Here is a 15,301-nt window from a genome sequence, read left to right on the forward strand (position 1 = left end):
CCTCCAAATCAGAAAACCTACAACAGAAAAGTGACAGTTCTAAGGTTTTTTTGTTCAATTGTAAAAACATGTCAAGGTGATTCACTCAATCAAATGCAATAATAAAAAGAATAATCTTCTACATTTTCTATATACAAAGCTATACAGTGGACTCCCGGGTTAAGGAGTCCCTGGCTTACGTTATTTCACGTTACGATGTGGAATAGTTTTTTCCCCCTTTTCAAGGCATTTATCCTGCTTTACGATTAACATCAGCAACTGTCTTGCCCTGTCGGGGTTGGTTGTGTTTTGCCTCTCTCGAGGCGTTTTTAGGTAATTGCACTTATTTTCTGTTGCCGTCAAACTGCCTCCACTGCAACGCATCACTACAATGCTGTTCTACTATTGGTCGGCGTCTTGACTCCCTAAGATACTGGTCTACTATTGGTCAGTGTGATGAAGTCACAAAGAAGCTGATCTGATATTGGTTGGCGCACGGAGTCACAAAGACGACTGCCTAAAGACTTGATCTCGTGTGAAAGTGCTTTCAATATCAAATTTATCATGCATTTTTAGTGTTTTTTAGTAATTCAAACTTTAATTAGTTTTCCAGGAGTCCCAAGATTGCTAGTGATGTTAAAGAGAGAAGTAAGAAAATGATTTATATGGAAATGAAGCTGGAGATGATCAAGAAATACGGATAGCTAAGCTAGCCTAGCCTAGGCTACCCTACTCTGGAATATGGTCATAACAAGTGTATGTCAAAGGTAAAAAAATCCTTTATATATTTTTTATCTATGATGTTATTTAATTGTATGCATGGATATTATATATAAGTAGCACTTACTATTCTTATTTTAAAATGTAGACAATTTTTGTTTTTACTTGGCGTTTTACACGCATTAGCTAATTAACATAGGTTTGGATTGCCCGCCATACGGCGAATTTGCATTACGATCCCAACCACGGAACGGATTAATCTCGTAAAGTCGGCGCCCACTGTAATGGGAAAAAAAAAAAAAAAAAAAAACATGTTATTCAACAGTGGAACATCTTGCCATCCACTTGCAGTTATTTCCAATTACCAACTCGTCACTCATCACAGTCAAATTTATTAACACAATCCGGACCAAAGTACATACCTAGGAATTGATTAATTCTATATTTGTTATTTTCTGTGAGGAAAATATATTTTACATTAACAAACCCGGGCAATCAATCTCATAGAATGGACTGTGGTCATGAGTGGCAGAATTTTGACAGAAAACAGCAGGAGAAAAGTAGAAAGTCTTTATACACGTCTTTACAAAAATCCAGTGTAGCCACGGCACAGGTTGAAAAATACTCAGAAAGGGAGATATAGAAACCAGACTTGCAAACTAAACATGACCAAAGCAAGTAAGATGACATGACAGCTTGATTTGACATCCTCCGCATGTGTCACTGAGAACAACTTAAACAGAGTTAAATACTGTCATATCAATCGTCTGTGACATAATAAAGCAAATTAAAAAACCATACTAATTGCACAAAAACTGAAACATCAAGGGACAAACCTCAACTGGTGAGAACTGTAAATACAAAACCTTGTATGACAAAGATGGTAAATATTGATAAAGATTGCAGTTGGGTGACAAATACATGACAATTGTGACAAGCGTGACAAATACATTACCATAGCAACTACATAGCAACTAATAATCACATTGTTGTTTTCCATTGCTTCAAAATTGCATGCATTTAACATATATCCTAGTTGTGTTCGTTCCCAAATGAAGTTGGGACAAGTGGCCAACCAAAGTGCCCACACGCTGCTCATATTCCCTCTTTGAAGAGTGCTGTGACATTCTGTGATGTTTTACAAGTAACTAGGCTATATCTCGGGGAGTTTCCATTACTAGTTCCTTTAAGTACTTTCATACTTTGTGAGTAACCTAAATGGTCCTTAAAAAGCTTAGAATCACAGCAGGAGGTTAAGTTCGTTCCCTGAGAGACAATGAAAAGTTCAGAACACCAGAGAGAATGTGTGTGGAACTAAAAATGTTTTACAGACATCCTCAATCTTGAGTGTAGCTGTCAGTCAGCTCCAGCTTTGATTACCCTGGTCCCGAGAGGATGGGGCCCGACTGTTTTCAGGGAGATCCAGGACAGTAGTACGTTGACTGACTGTATGAGTGTCCCCGAGAGAGCCTGCACAAGGGTCTTTGGGCTGAGCTGCCAAGCTCATATCTCTCTTCTCCCATAAACATCACAGAGCACTGATGTCTTTAAAAGGTCCTGAATGACATCTGGGAGTGGAAGAACACTGTGATTAATCACCATGTTGATTCTCATGGAAATCACCCTGGGTCGATGCGGAGAGAGCGATGGAGGAGGAGCCCAAAATCGTGTGAAACCAACAAGCTAAACACACAAAGATGACGGCTCACAAGGGACTTTTTTCATGTTATCAAATAGAGGTTTGTGCTTAATACAATGGCTTCCCTCTTTGGGTAGCACTTTAAAATGTTGCTTTCTGAAATCCATACCTAATGAATGGACTTTTCTAAACATTACGATGATTTACTTATCACGTGCCGGCTACAACTACAGTCCACCATCACAGGTTGTAACATAAGAGTGACAAATTCATTAAAGTGTATTTTTTTTTACGTTATGTAAGCATCTTGCTTTTGTAAAATATGTGGCTAAACAGCATGTACAACTAAATGTACAACTACTGACTGACCAGCATCAGAGAGAGAAAAAAAAACACCTTTGTTAATACTATGGATTAAATGTACAGTGGTAAATGGGGGATTATATTTGATTTAATGGGGATCCTGGGTTCTCAGTCAGAGATACTAATTTCCCCAAGGATGAAAAGACATCCATCTATTCTAAATGCTGTGCGTGTACTTGTCTGGGTAATGCATCTGAGGGATCATTCAAATACAAAACTCTCAGTGATAAATATAAGCTTAGAAAGGCACAGATAGATGTGTACGCGTTCAAAACGGTGCACACTACATTTGAGGAATGGTGGAATTCACAGCACTACCTCTTCATAACAAAGCCCAAGAAAGTTGAGGCTGACACCCAAAATATGAATGAAAGTTCAATTCCGAATGTTTGTCAGGAGCTGTAGTTTATATTGTTTGGCATACCTGCCTTGCCCAACCTATACGTCTATGCCAGCATTAAAAACAAATAGCTGGACAGAGGAAAGCCAGGAAGGAGATTTGCTCGAGTGACACATTGATTTTGTCTGGCAAAAAAGAGCACTTTATTCTCAGTCATGGCACAGGCACCCCCCACCACCACCCCTCTCACACACACGCGCACACACTCAGACACACACATGTTTTTTTCAAACAGGATAGGAAAGGCACAGATACAAAAGTATTCTTGAGCAATGCCTGTACAAAAAATTCTCCTGTTGTTAGGCCAGACTATTCAAAATCTCTTGAAGCGATTTCCACTACTGTTGTGGAAGGGTGAAAAACCCAGACACAGACCCCGGAAAATAAAATGTAAATGCATAAAGTGGTGTTTTGTGGTTTAATTCATTGAGAAAATCGATGCACCTTTATGGTGGACTGGGAATTGTTCTTTTCTAGGCCCCCACTTCATAATTTGGTGAAGAAAGTAGAGTAGACTTTTTACCAGGAGTCACCAACTTTTTTGAAACTGAGATCTACTTCTTTGGTACCAAATAACATGAAGGGCTACGAGTGAACCTTGGGGGCTACCCGGCGCCCATGATCACCACATTGGTGACACCTGCCAAGGCTGCGCTTTGTCACCGATTTTATGGACAGAATTTTTAGAGGTGCTGCAGAGGAGAGTCTGTCAGAAAGTCAAACCTTGGATTCAGAAGGAGCAGTGTGGTTTTCGTCCTGGCCGCAGAGCAGTGGACCAGCTCCACCTCCTCGGCAGGATCCTTGAGGGTGCGATGGGAGTTTGCCCAACCGGTCTACATGTGTTTTGTGGACTTGGAAAAGGCATTCGAAAGTGTCCCTTGACAAGACTGCTTTCAACGACAGGACAGTTGAATTTCCTCCATTGTTTGTTTTCTTTTTTTCCTGCTTTGCGGGCTTTACTTTCAAGAACCGACTGCACAGTTATGGCACAGCGCGCCTCCAATGTAGTATGGGTTTCTTTGTATCTATATCGGTTGAGTCACAGTTGATGTCAATTTAAATCATAGTAAATGATTATACAGATTCTTATATGAATCGAGATATATATATATATATATATATATATATATATATATATATATATATATATATATATACACACACATATATATGAAGCACTGTGAACGCTGTCGTGAAGCAACACAAACATCTAATCTTGAATGACACGCACATATTGATTTTTAAAGATCATACACTATTCTCTTTTTCAGTCTCTTAATAATTAGCTAATTTCGTGCATTTGTCTATTCTTGCGTGAGAGGTTTGTCAAATCGTTCTCATGTGCAGTGGCTCACATGAGTGCAGTCAGATATCTGAGGGAAAAGTGTTGAAGTTCATTTGTTCATGTAGTTCATTAGCGTGGAAACACATTACACGGATTAGCTATAATTGGCTTCCACCACAATATTTGGTCTTATGTGATGCTGTTGACTCACTGTAACACTGCGATCATCCGATTGTGAAGATGGCATCTGCAATCTACATCGTGCACCGGACGATGTGTGGCAAAACAGGAAATGCAGAGTTTTCTGCCAAAATGTTGACTTAACAACGTTTGATAAACCTGCCTTCTGTGAAGTACTGTTTATACAGTAATATGTAGTAGTATATGTATATATAATTATGTTTAGTCGTAAACATAGAATTATGATTTTGGATTTGGAGCTAGGATTTAAAAATTAACCCGTTTGAATGAAGAACTGACGAGCTCAAAATCACATGGGCCGATTCTTGCATCAGGTTGTATTTTTTTCCCACAAAATGTAGCTGAGGTGTATTTGCCAGAATTTCCTGCGTTCACTTGCCACATGTATTCCTCTTGTTCTGTACTGTTTGTAGGCTTGGTAAAGAGTAACAAATGTTAAATGCTAATTTGGAAGGCTTTACTTTTCTCAGTGTTATAAGAGATATAATAGGGGCTCATTTTTATGTGACACTGTACGTTGTGCAACACAATTCCAAGGCAAAGAATAACAATGTGAACAATGAAGCACTAAGAGCCTTTTCTATTTATTTGCTGAATGCTTGCAAGGAACAAAAACAAAGAAAAAGAGATTTTTGGTATAATTGTGCGCTAAAGCTGCAGTGTAGATGATGCCATTTTTTTTTTTTTCCGGCAGTCAGGCGGCATATGATGAGTTGATGCTCTGCGCAAAAATGTATGAAAGTAAGACTGTTGCCCACCTTGCAGCAGATGCACAACCGTACTCACAAGCGCACACATATTCATCTATACACACGTGCACACTGCCGCAGATGCACGACCATACTCACAAGCGCACACATGTTCATCTACACACACGTGCACACAACACATATCAGTCGTGGCGCCTAATGTCGTGTGTGTTCGTGGGTGTAGGTTGACAGGGATCAGTGATGGGTGTTAAAACATTTCAGGGCCTTGCGCTCCGCACAGCCATAGCATTGACAGTGTGAGACCTGCCAGTGAGCAGCCTAACCTGACACTATTTATCACCGAGAGCATGCAGGAGTCAATGGTACACTGCACACAGCGACACACAATCTCCCTCACTGTCGACTGCACTCTGTCTCACTTCCGACGCTTGCCGATTTCATTCGCCATCTCTGTAATGTGTCTCTTTGTCCCTCTTTTCCCCCTCAAAACATCCTCAGAAAATCCTGGAAGGCTTGCATGCATTTATGTGAATCATAAATCAAAACGATCTTATCAGTCTCAACCGCCGAGTTTTATTTATTGCGAGAAGTGACGATACAATAGAGTTCATCCTCTGCCTGATAGCGCATTATCAGTTGAGGATTAAAACTTTAATATGTGCGGGGCTCATTCTCAGTCTTACACACCAATACACATACACATACCCAACGCGCTTTCCAACAGCACACCCCTGGGTGCCTTGTAGGCCTACATCTGTTTGTGATATACAATGTAATACAACACTCACTCACACGCCGTAGTGTCACAGATTCACAGTACAACAAGGGATTGACACTGCGTAGTTTCCCAAAAGGTCTCGCTCTTTACGACCTGTGCCCCCCCACCCCCACCCCTCTTTTCAAATTCTCACCCTGGTAACATAGACAGCCCATAATAGCAGACATGAATCTGTGTCTCCCTTAGCTCCAAACAGATGCTGGCTGTCCATAAATCACATGCCTCCATTTTGTTGGGGAGAACAAAAAGCACTGTTTCCGTAGGCCTGGTAATAATCCCCGTGCCCCATGTTGTGTTTTGTCTCTGAGCCGCCTCTCGTCTCCCCTCTCCTCTGTCACGCTCCGACTTCTTCACATGCATTACAATAGGGGCAGCCAGGTGATGAATATTTGTGTCTGGCCTGCCGTTAAGATTTCATTAATCAACCCACGACTTGAGAGGAAAGTGGCGTACCTGGTCGGCCAGCAGGCACGAGGCCCGCTATACAACCTCCTGGGGATGACTCACAGCCTTGTTGTTTTATGGACGAAGGCTAATTTGTTGTGTTGCATCCCTCCATTCCTCTCTTACCTCATTCCTTAGCGCTTTTGCCAGATAATGAATTTGCTTGAAGTAGCAAATCTGACTTCTCTCTTACACTTGATTTCAATTGAAAACAATTCAATGTACGCACTTGTTTGTGTTTGAGTGAATGGCAGAACAACAGGTTCATTGACTTAATTTTGATTCATTGAAATCTTTATTTTGAACCTAGTAAGAACCAAAACAATGGCCCCCTAAAATATGTGAAGGGAAAAAGGAAAACCAAAGCATCTCTCCATATGAGAGTGTAGTATATATATATATATATATATATATATATATATATATATATATATATATATATATATATATTATATATATATAGTGGGCCCCCGGTTTACGAACTACGTCTTTTACCGCTTACGCGCAGACCTTTCGTCGTACGAACAATCCGACATGCCGGTCAATGTGTTCACACTATAATTTTCGCTTTGCTGCATAAACTAAATCAAATGTGCATGCTTGTCACGGTAACGCTGAACGCTATTGCTCTTACAATGTCACAGTCACTGTCTCAGTCACCGTGTCAGTAACGGAGTCAGTCACTATTATAATGAATAGGTTTGGATTGCCCGTCATACAAGCAATTCGAGTTACGAGCGTAGCCGCTGAACGGATTAAGTTCGTAACACGGGGGACCAATGTATATATATATATATATATATATATATATATATATATATATATATATATATATATATATATATATATATACACACACACACACACACACACACACATACACAACACCCTGTCTCGACCTGACCACTAGACAGTCACCTTCAAGCCCAACACTGAGTTCTGGCTCCAGAGGGGGGCCCCAGCGACCCGCATCTGGGCAAAGGAAGACAACGTTTAAAAGTATGACTGATCATACGGGGTTCATGAGGTGTTGCGGGCATTTCCAATAGGGAGGAGGCCCGAGGACGACTCAGAGGACTGTAGAGGCTACGTATCTATGCTGGCTTGGGAATGCTAAGAAGGAACTCGAGGTCATTTGTAGCCAGCTTCAAGGGGACACGCTTGCGCTAGCTGGCTTGAGGGCTCAAAACACCTTTGCAACGTTGAGCGATGCTGCCAAATCTCTTCTTTTCATAAATTTTGATCATAAGTTTAATCTTTTGGCTGCTTGTAAATGAAAGTTGAGACCTTCAGAACACTGATTTTGTAGAAATATCTGTCAAAACGTTGAATAAACACCTATGTACACAAAATTATTTTAATAATTTGGGGAATATTTATGTTTATGGAATCCTTACCTTCTATCTCAACTGATACAAACACATCGATTTACATCTTATTATAGCAAAACTTTGGCTCCTAGAACAAGGCTTGTGTGCAACGGTCTCCCGTTTTTGTTTTGACTTTATTAGTTAAACAGATGGCTTGGTGGTGGTAGGCAATAACAACAGAGCACACAAAGCTTAAACATTTGTTATATGCAAAATCAATAATGAGCAGGATCATAAATACAGTACCAGCCATTTAAGATGAGATAAACCGGTACAGTATGAGTGTTGAAGGTCTCGATTACGTCTGTCTTTGGAGTCGCACTTTCAGTAGTAAGATTATTGGATTCCTTTCCACAGCGTGAAGAGGCTAAAGTGTGTTGTCAAACATACATGCTTGAACATTATTCATACAGTTTGTGACAAACATGACCAATAGGTGGGTGGCTGCTGGCACACGCAGATAGCTCTTTTTCCTCTCCACCGTTTCTTTTTACGGTGCTGGTGAAGGAGTAACAGATGGAGAGACAGAGCGTGGGGATGATGAGAACGTAAAATGTGCAACGTTTACTCATTCGCTTCTTTATTGTCTTTCACCGCAGGAGTGGAGTGAGGGAGCAGGCAGAAAACAAACGGGTGGCTACAAGGACACAGGCCTCCTGAGTCTCATTCACCAACCAATCGGCCTTGATAGGGTCCACAACCAGCTGCCAAGGTACACTCACTCCAACTCTGTTCCCTCTCACTCCATCTCCATCTTTCTATCCCGCCCTCCACATCCACTTCCTCACTGTCAATCAATTTGTTCTCTTTTTACTTTATATTTGCAGCCTTCCCCTTCACTGGCCTCGCCTTCCTCTCCGTTGTTCTCTGCAAAGCTGAGCATTGATGGATAGACATGTGCCGGCGTACAGAGGAAGCTATTTGGACTTGTGTGTCAGCCCGTCTTTATCAAATGTTGCAGAGGTATATTCTCTTGCTATGCTTCATTACTCTGGAATGAAGGGCCCTGAAATGTTTGACTGCTCTGTCTTCTTCCCTCAGATCCCCATCACCTCAACCCCCTTCGCGCTCACTATCTCCCTCTCATTTATCGGTTGTGAGCTGTAGCATTGGAGCTGTTCAGCGAGTGTGAGCGCTGCTGTCTTTCTCTTCTGAGACTGGCCAAGGGTACGCGCCTTGTGGGGTGGTTATCGATTTTGCTGCTCAGACTGAGATGCTAACGAAGACCCTTCCCCGCCTGTCTGCTCATCATGACAACTGGCTGCCACACCGGGTCGCCATTGGCCGAGCCTCAATGAGGTCTCTGCCAATCAAAGCGCCACTTGACGGGACCTGTTTCCAAGGATGACCTCAGGATGACATCATTGGAAAGGCATTGATGTAATAAAGAGCTTGCTGGTACAATACTGCAAAGGGCAGTGCGACATGAAGACGCATCGATCTGAGCGCAAGGAATCTAAATTGAGATGTTTTGCTTGTGGTTGAATGAGAGGTCAAATCTCAGTGAATTGCCTCCTGGAGGGAAAAAACAAAACGATTGTTTCCGCTCTCTCACTAAACAAGGAATATCTTTTCTACACTCATTGTCTGCTGGGTCTCGGTGTAAATTCAGATGAACACCATAAAGAATAGAATAGAATAGAATAGAATAGAATAGAATAGAATAGAATAGAATGCCTCTATTGTCATTGCATATAGCAACATTGGGAGCGTTGCTGGGCACACAATCTACTACATTTACAGCAGGCTGGGGGTGGAGGTGTGTGTGTTTGTGTGCGTGCATTTGCGTGTGTTTGTGTGTTGTGTGTGTGTGTGTGTGTGTGTGTTGGAGAGGGTGGGGTGAAGGCTCAGCAAAACTCACCAACCGCCACTGCCATTACCAATATTTGGTTTCCAAACATTTGCCGATGTATAGATCCGAGGACGATGAAGATGAAAAAGCATAGCGTAAATAGTGATTATATTCAAGTAGGTAATTCTTTACCTGGAATAATGTAATCAGATTATGTAGATTGCAGCCAGAGTCGTCTTTGTCATTCACTTTTCTTCTGGGCTTCTATTCCCTAATTTGTAATATTTCTCTCAATTTAGAAAAAAGAAAAAAGGTTTTCTGAGTTGTAAGTAACTTATAAAATCATTTGGTGATATTGGCATTATACTAATAATCAACACCTTTGCGTTTAACGATTATTGTTTGGTTGTGACACGCTCACAAATATTCCAGAATGAATTTGAATATACTGTATTTGTCCTCTTTTAAAAAAACAGCCACATTCAGCATAACTGAAACTAAATCATACTACATTAACACACTTAAAAAAAAAATGTCATCATTGGATGAAAACAAAACAATAATTGGCTCTGTGTGTGGCTTTTCATTTTTATTTTAAAAGATGAAACAAACTCGTACAGATGGCGCCAAATTGTGGAGTGGCCACTCGGAAACGTTAAGACTTGTTGCTCATTTTGAGCAGGCCTGAGCCAGAGGAGCCAGTGTTCTTCCACCAGCCTCATTTGGACTAAACTGGCCTTTTCCCAAATAGCTTATTTGGTCCTTATGATCCAGACAGAAGTAAGGCAGGGGCCACTATGGGATCAAAGAAACCATGTATAACCCTAAAGAAGCCATAACTCTGGACTTTAATTGCATTTCAAGTAAATGCCAGAGCAACCGAAGACGCCTGGTTATCATCTTTGTCCTTTTAATGCCAGCCATTGTCATTCTGCCAAACAAAAACAAATTTGCACCAAAAATATTCGCAGGAGTAGCATGTGGGAGATTTACTAATGCACTAAATGAGATAACAAATTTAAACCGGCAGCTTTGTGTCCCACGTTTTAGTAAACATGTTGAAAATGTGATAGCCATTCCATTTAAGAAATATGCATGTGTTGTCGAAAGCATGGTTTGCAGTAAAAATGCTTTATGACGAGCAGGAAACTCAATGGTTCAAGTGTCTCTGATCATTTAAATTATCTTCCATTTTGCATAATTGCTATGACAGATGCAAAACAGCTGTTGAGATGAAATACGATCAAAGTAATGATAAATGTAAAAGGGGTGTAATCAATACATCACTTTCAAAGATTGAATTTGCTCGTATTTTGACAGCCAATATATAGTTTTTAGGCATTTAACCTTCAATGTCTGTTTCTGAAAATGAAATTGCACTTGTGCTAGATGGGGTGAAAAAAAAGACTCATATTACTGTGAAAAAAGATGCCTTTTCTCTGGAACAATAAGCAGTCCTTGAACTCCTCATCATTAAAGTGAACGCTATCATTTCCTTTCATTAAGATGACTGTGTGCAGACGCATATTGCAGTTGGAAGGCGAAGCTGCGGCAGGAGACTCATTTAAAAAACGCCCTAATCTGGAAAATGATTCCAGTGTTTCTCAGATGTTATATCCTCCCAACCTTGCATGTGCAATGCTTAAGAGAGCTGTAACATTTTGAGGCATTTAAATGAATCCTTTCTAAAAATTGCACCGAGCGCTGCTGCTGCGCCTCTCCTGCGTTCACATATATTGCCCATTTCTTTGGTAATGAATATTGAAGAAACTGAATGAAATTTATATATTTTCCCCTGCAGAGATTGTAATGATCGCATGCAAAAGGGCCTCTCATAAATTGTGATGTTGCTGTTTTTGGTTGGTGTCAAAGCCTCACACCATCTCCCCTTTTGCTCATTTGATGAGTCCCTCATACTGTATCCTTGTTTGGCCTAAGAGATGAAATGACTCTAAAACTGCAGTACTGCCACAGGCAGCCTAGCTGAAAGGCTATTTCAAGCGAAATGGACATGGACATAAATATCCTCACGGGTGCTTTGTAATAAAAAAAAAAAAAAAAAAAAAACAATGTTATGAAACGCACTGGAACATAAAGAAAGAAAGGGAGGCAGGGTGGTGGTTGTGAAAGGGGAAATATCCATCAAATTAACACATCAGTGCCTTTGATTGTAATCTCTCTGCCCTCGCTCGCGCTCTGCCACACGAGACAAGCGGCCAAATGTGATTTATCAATGCAAAGCTAATGGCATCAATATGAATCTAACTAAAAATCAATATTTCATTACCAAATTGTTAGTGAGAATGAAGAAAAATGGCCGCGGCCGGAGCATTCTCCAGGGTAGGAGCATCTGGAGTTCAATGTGACAAGATGAGCGATGCATGACTGGGGGCCCGAGGAAGGACACGGCGAGGACAGGACTCAGTCTGGGCACACTTTGAACTCCCCGTCTCCCTCCCTCCCTCTCCGCCGTTCTGCCGCTGCAACAATGTTTCCTTCACTTGATTATTTTTCCGCCATTCACTTCCTCTTTCTTCCTTCTTTCATATCTTTATCACACCGTTTCCTCTATCAATCTCCCCTTGTGTGGCAGCGAAGGACCACAGTGTTTCACATTCCTCCTCAATTAATGACCAACTCCAACATGGAGCCACTCAATCTCCAACTCCTCCTCCGACACTCACCCCATCAGCACGAACATGCACGCAAACACACACACACACAGACGCGCGCGCACACACACACACCATTTCAATTATTTTTGCCTCCTTTGAAGAGCAGTCAGCATTTTTTTATCTATTCCCCTTCAGTCTACCTCTCTCCCTCCCAGTGGATATATCTCCCAAGGCTCATCGCACGTTCTCCGAACCAGCACTGCATGGCTTCTCCTGTAATGAGTGCAAGACAGAACAAGCCAAGCTATGAGAAAGACAGTGAAAGCAACACTGGGTTGATGTTCTAGACCGGATCCCACTTCCTTCAAATGTGACCTTCACTTGTACTTGAAACAACTTTATTTCATATTTTGTAATTGAATGGGAAATGGAGCGCTTTTATAGCTTGGGTAGCAAAGCGCTTTACACTAACTATTCATTTACCTACTGATGCTGCAGCATCAGGAGCAATTGGGGGTTCAATGTCTTGCTCAAGCACACGTCGACATGGTCTTGATGCTCGGGGATCGAACCCACAGCCTCTCAACTCAGCGTTTATTTATCACAAGTAGTCAAGGAAAAGATGCTGTCCTGGAGCACCTTTGCTCACTGCATGCTTACACTCTCCTTTCAGCGTTTGGATCGAAATCCTCCACTTCTACTGTTTTTTTTTTTTTTTTACCTAGCCCCCCCCTGCTCATTTATATCTCCCCTGGGAGAAAGTGGTAATGTCCGAGAGGGCCATTTCTCTCCAGCGGGAGTGGACAGGTCCACTCCTCCCAATGAAAAGGGGAAGGGGCTGATTGTAAAACATGTGTCATTACTGTGTCAAAACACCACACAGCACAATGACTCCATCCTTTGCCTTCAGTGTTTTGGAGGAAATTCATTCCCTAATTTATGGCTCATGAGATAAGCATCCCCCCGAACTATGTTGGTGCGCATAAGGGCTTGCGGTGACAAATATCATACATGGGGAGAGCGACTAATATGAATGCTAATATTGCCCCTGACATACAATGAATCGACCCCAGGTGATATGCAGCTTCAGATAAAGTGTTCATGTTTGCACTGCTGGGAGGTTAACTCACTATGGATTTCCATTTACATCTATATTGTGTTAGTGCAAAAATGTTATATCGAAAAAGCAACAAATGACAAACTTAATTGGTGCCATGCCATTGACTATTGGCTCAAGTACATCAGCTAATAGTAATCAACCGAAATAGAAACAGTGGAGCCTCCAAATTAGATCACAATCCATGATCTTTTATTTTCTAGTTTTTCCAATCTCCAAACTATTTTTACCATTACTTTCCATGCTATTTGGGTCATGTGCAGGCAGTGTTTTAAGTAAAATGTACATTTATCCATACATCAATGGTCCTCAGTTATATTTTGGCAAGCACCCCAGGAATGAGAAAACCTTTCACGCCCCCCTACTCACCACACCGACCATAAATAAGATTATAATTTATAAAAAATGTATAAGTAAATCTAAATCTGTATTCTTTTTAACATTAACAAAAGGAAAAAAAAACAATATAAATACACTTTTAACAACTATTAATCATTGTTTACAGCATTTATACGGGTAACAGCTTAATCTAATGCTGCGTTCTGATGGTGCGCGTCGTTTACGCTCTACGCGAGGCGTTTTGTCGCGAGGTCAAAATGAAGTTCACTTTTCATGTCACAGTTTCACGCGAGGGGAGGGGAGTGAGCTTGCTGTGCACTTTACAGTGGATCCGGAAGGGAGAGCATTGTTGAGAATGTTCACCTTTCCGGGATATGGCAGAGCCAATATTTTCTCCGACAGCACCTTTATTATTCTTTTTTTTACACTGCGCATCCCTCGCTTTCACGGCAATGCTCGTCTGACAAAAAAAAAAAAAAGTTTCACGCGTCGCGAGGTCAAAATGAAGTTCACTTTTCATGTAACAGTTTAACGCGAGGGGAGGGGAGTGAGCTTGCTGTGCACTTTACAGTGGATCCGGAAGGGAGAGCATTGTTGAGAACGTTCAGTTTTCCGGGATATGGCAGAGCTAATATTTTCTCCGACAGCACCTTTATTATTCTATTTTTACACTGCTCATCCCTCGCTTTCACGGCAATACTCGTCTGACAAAAAAAAAAAGATTCAATGTCGCAATCAAGTGGCCAATACCGTGCTAAATACTAAGTACTGTCAGTGCTGCGCTATCGTTAGCTTAGCAATGTAACTACGGTTCAACAGCTGGTAAAAAAGGAAGCAAACGCTGCACATACCATTTGTCCCAAGTTCTCCCTTCCGCCTTTCTACAAGCCAGGTGAGTGCTCTTGCTTGGCTCCGTTTTGTATTGAAAGCTCAGCTGGCCGTAGTTGGATAGCTCCCGGTGACCGTAAAGCAGCCTCCATGGTTCGTTCCTGCTTGAGACGTTGAACGTTCCCAAAGCTAATCGGCTGACGCGACGCGACAAGCGACGAAAGTTCAATTTTTTGAATCATACGTAATTATGCGGCGCGCGTCACTCCATCGCGTCGCTCGACGCATCATCGTGCCCGTCGCGCGAACTCCATTGACTGCAATACAAAACCATAATCTCTTCGCGCTCCATCTGAACGTGGCATAAAACAGAAAAAAAGTGCATCATTGTACTTAAAATCAATATAACAATAAAAATCCTTATTTAATTGCAAGTACACTTCACATGACAAACAAAGCCACCCCCCCACCCCCCCCTTCCTAAGGCATCACCTCGTTCTATTCTATTCTATTCTATTCTATGGCACAGCACCATCCCTGTGACTTGAACTATTACAGACCCAAAGTCAGAATCGAGTTAGCATGTCTATTGCCAACATTGCGTCAATAAGTAAAATTCAACTGAAACAGTGAGTCAACATGCAAACATCCAGCTAATTTAGTTCATATACATATTCCAGCGGTGGGAATTTTTACATTTGTTTTTGTTGGTATTTCAGTC

At 41.4% G+C, this 15,301-nt stretch overlaps 2 long non-coding RNA genes across 2 annotated transcripts in view; both read left to right on the forward strand.

The window, feature by feature from the left end:
- Window positions 1-509: 509 nt before the first annotated feature.
- Window positions 510-11,152, forward strand: LOC148425786 (uncharacterized). Its single transcript, XR_015865157.1, has 4 exons — window positions 510-746; window positions 8,489-8,601; window positions 8,717-8,852; window positions 8,931-11,152. It is a non-coding gene; the product is annotated as an uncharacterized LOC148425786 (long non-coding RNA).
- Window positions 11,153-14,344: 3,192 nt separating this feature from the next.
- The window catches only part of LOC148425787 (uncharacterized), a 74,135-nt gene continuing 73,178 nt past the window's right edge, over window positions 14,345-15,301 (forward strand). Inside the window, exon 1 of the long non-coding RNA XR_015865053.1 lies at window positions 14,345-14,644. This is a non-coding gene — a long non-coding RNA (uncharacterized LOC148425787). The remainder of the gene's footprint in view (window positions 14,645-15,301) is intronic.

This window comes from Hippichthys cyanospilos, chromosome 3 (genome assembly GCF_059441005.1).
Source record: "Hippichthys cyanospilos isolate Australia breed blue-spotted pipefish chromosome 3, RoL_Hcya_1.0, whole genome shotgun sequence".
Classification (NCBI taxonomy): Eukaryota; Metazoa; Chordata; class Actinopteri; order Syngnathiformes; family Syngnathidae; genus Hippichthys; species Hippichthys cyanospilos.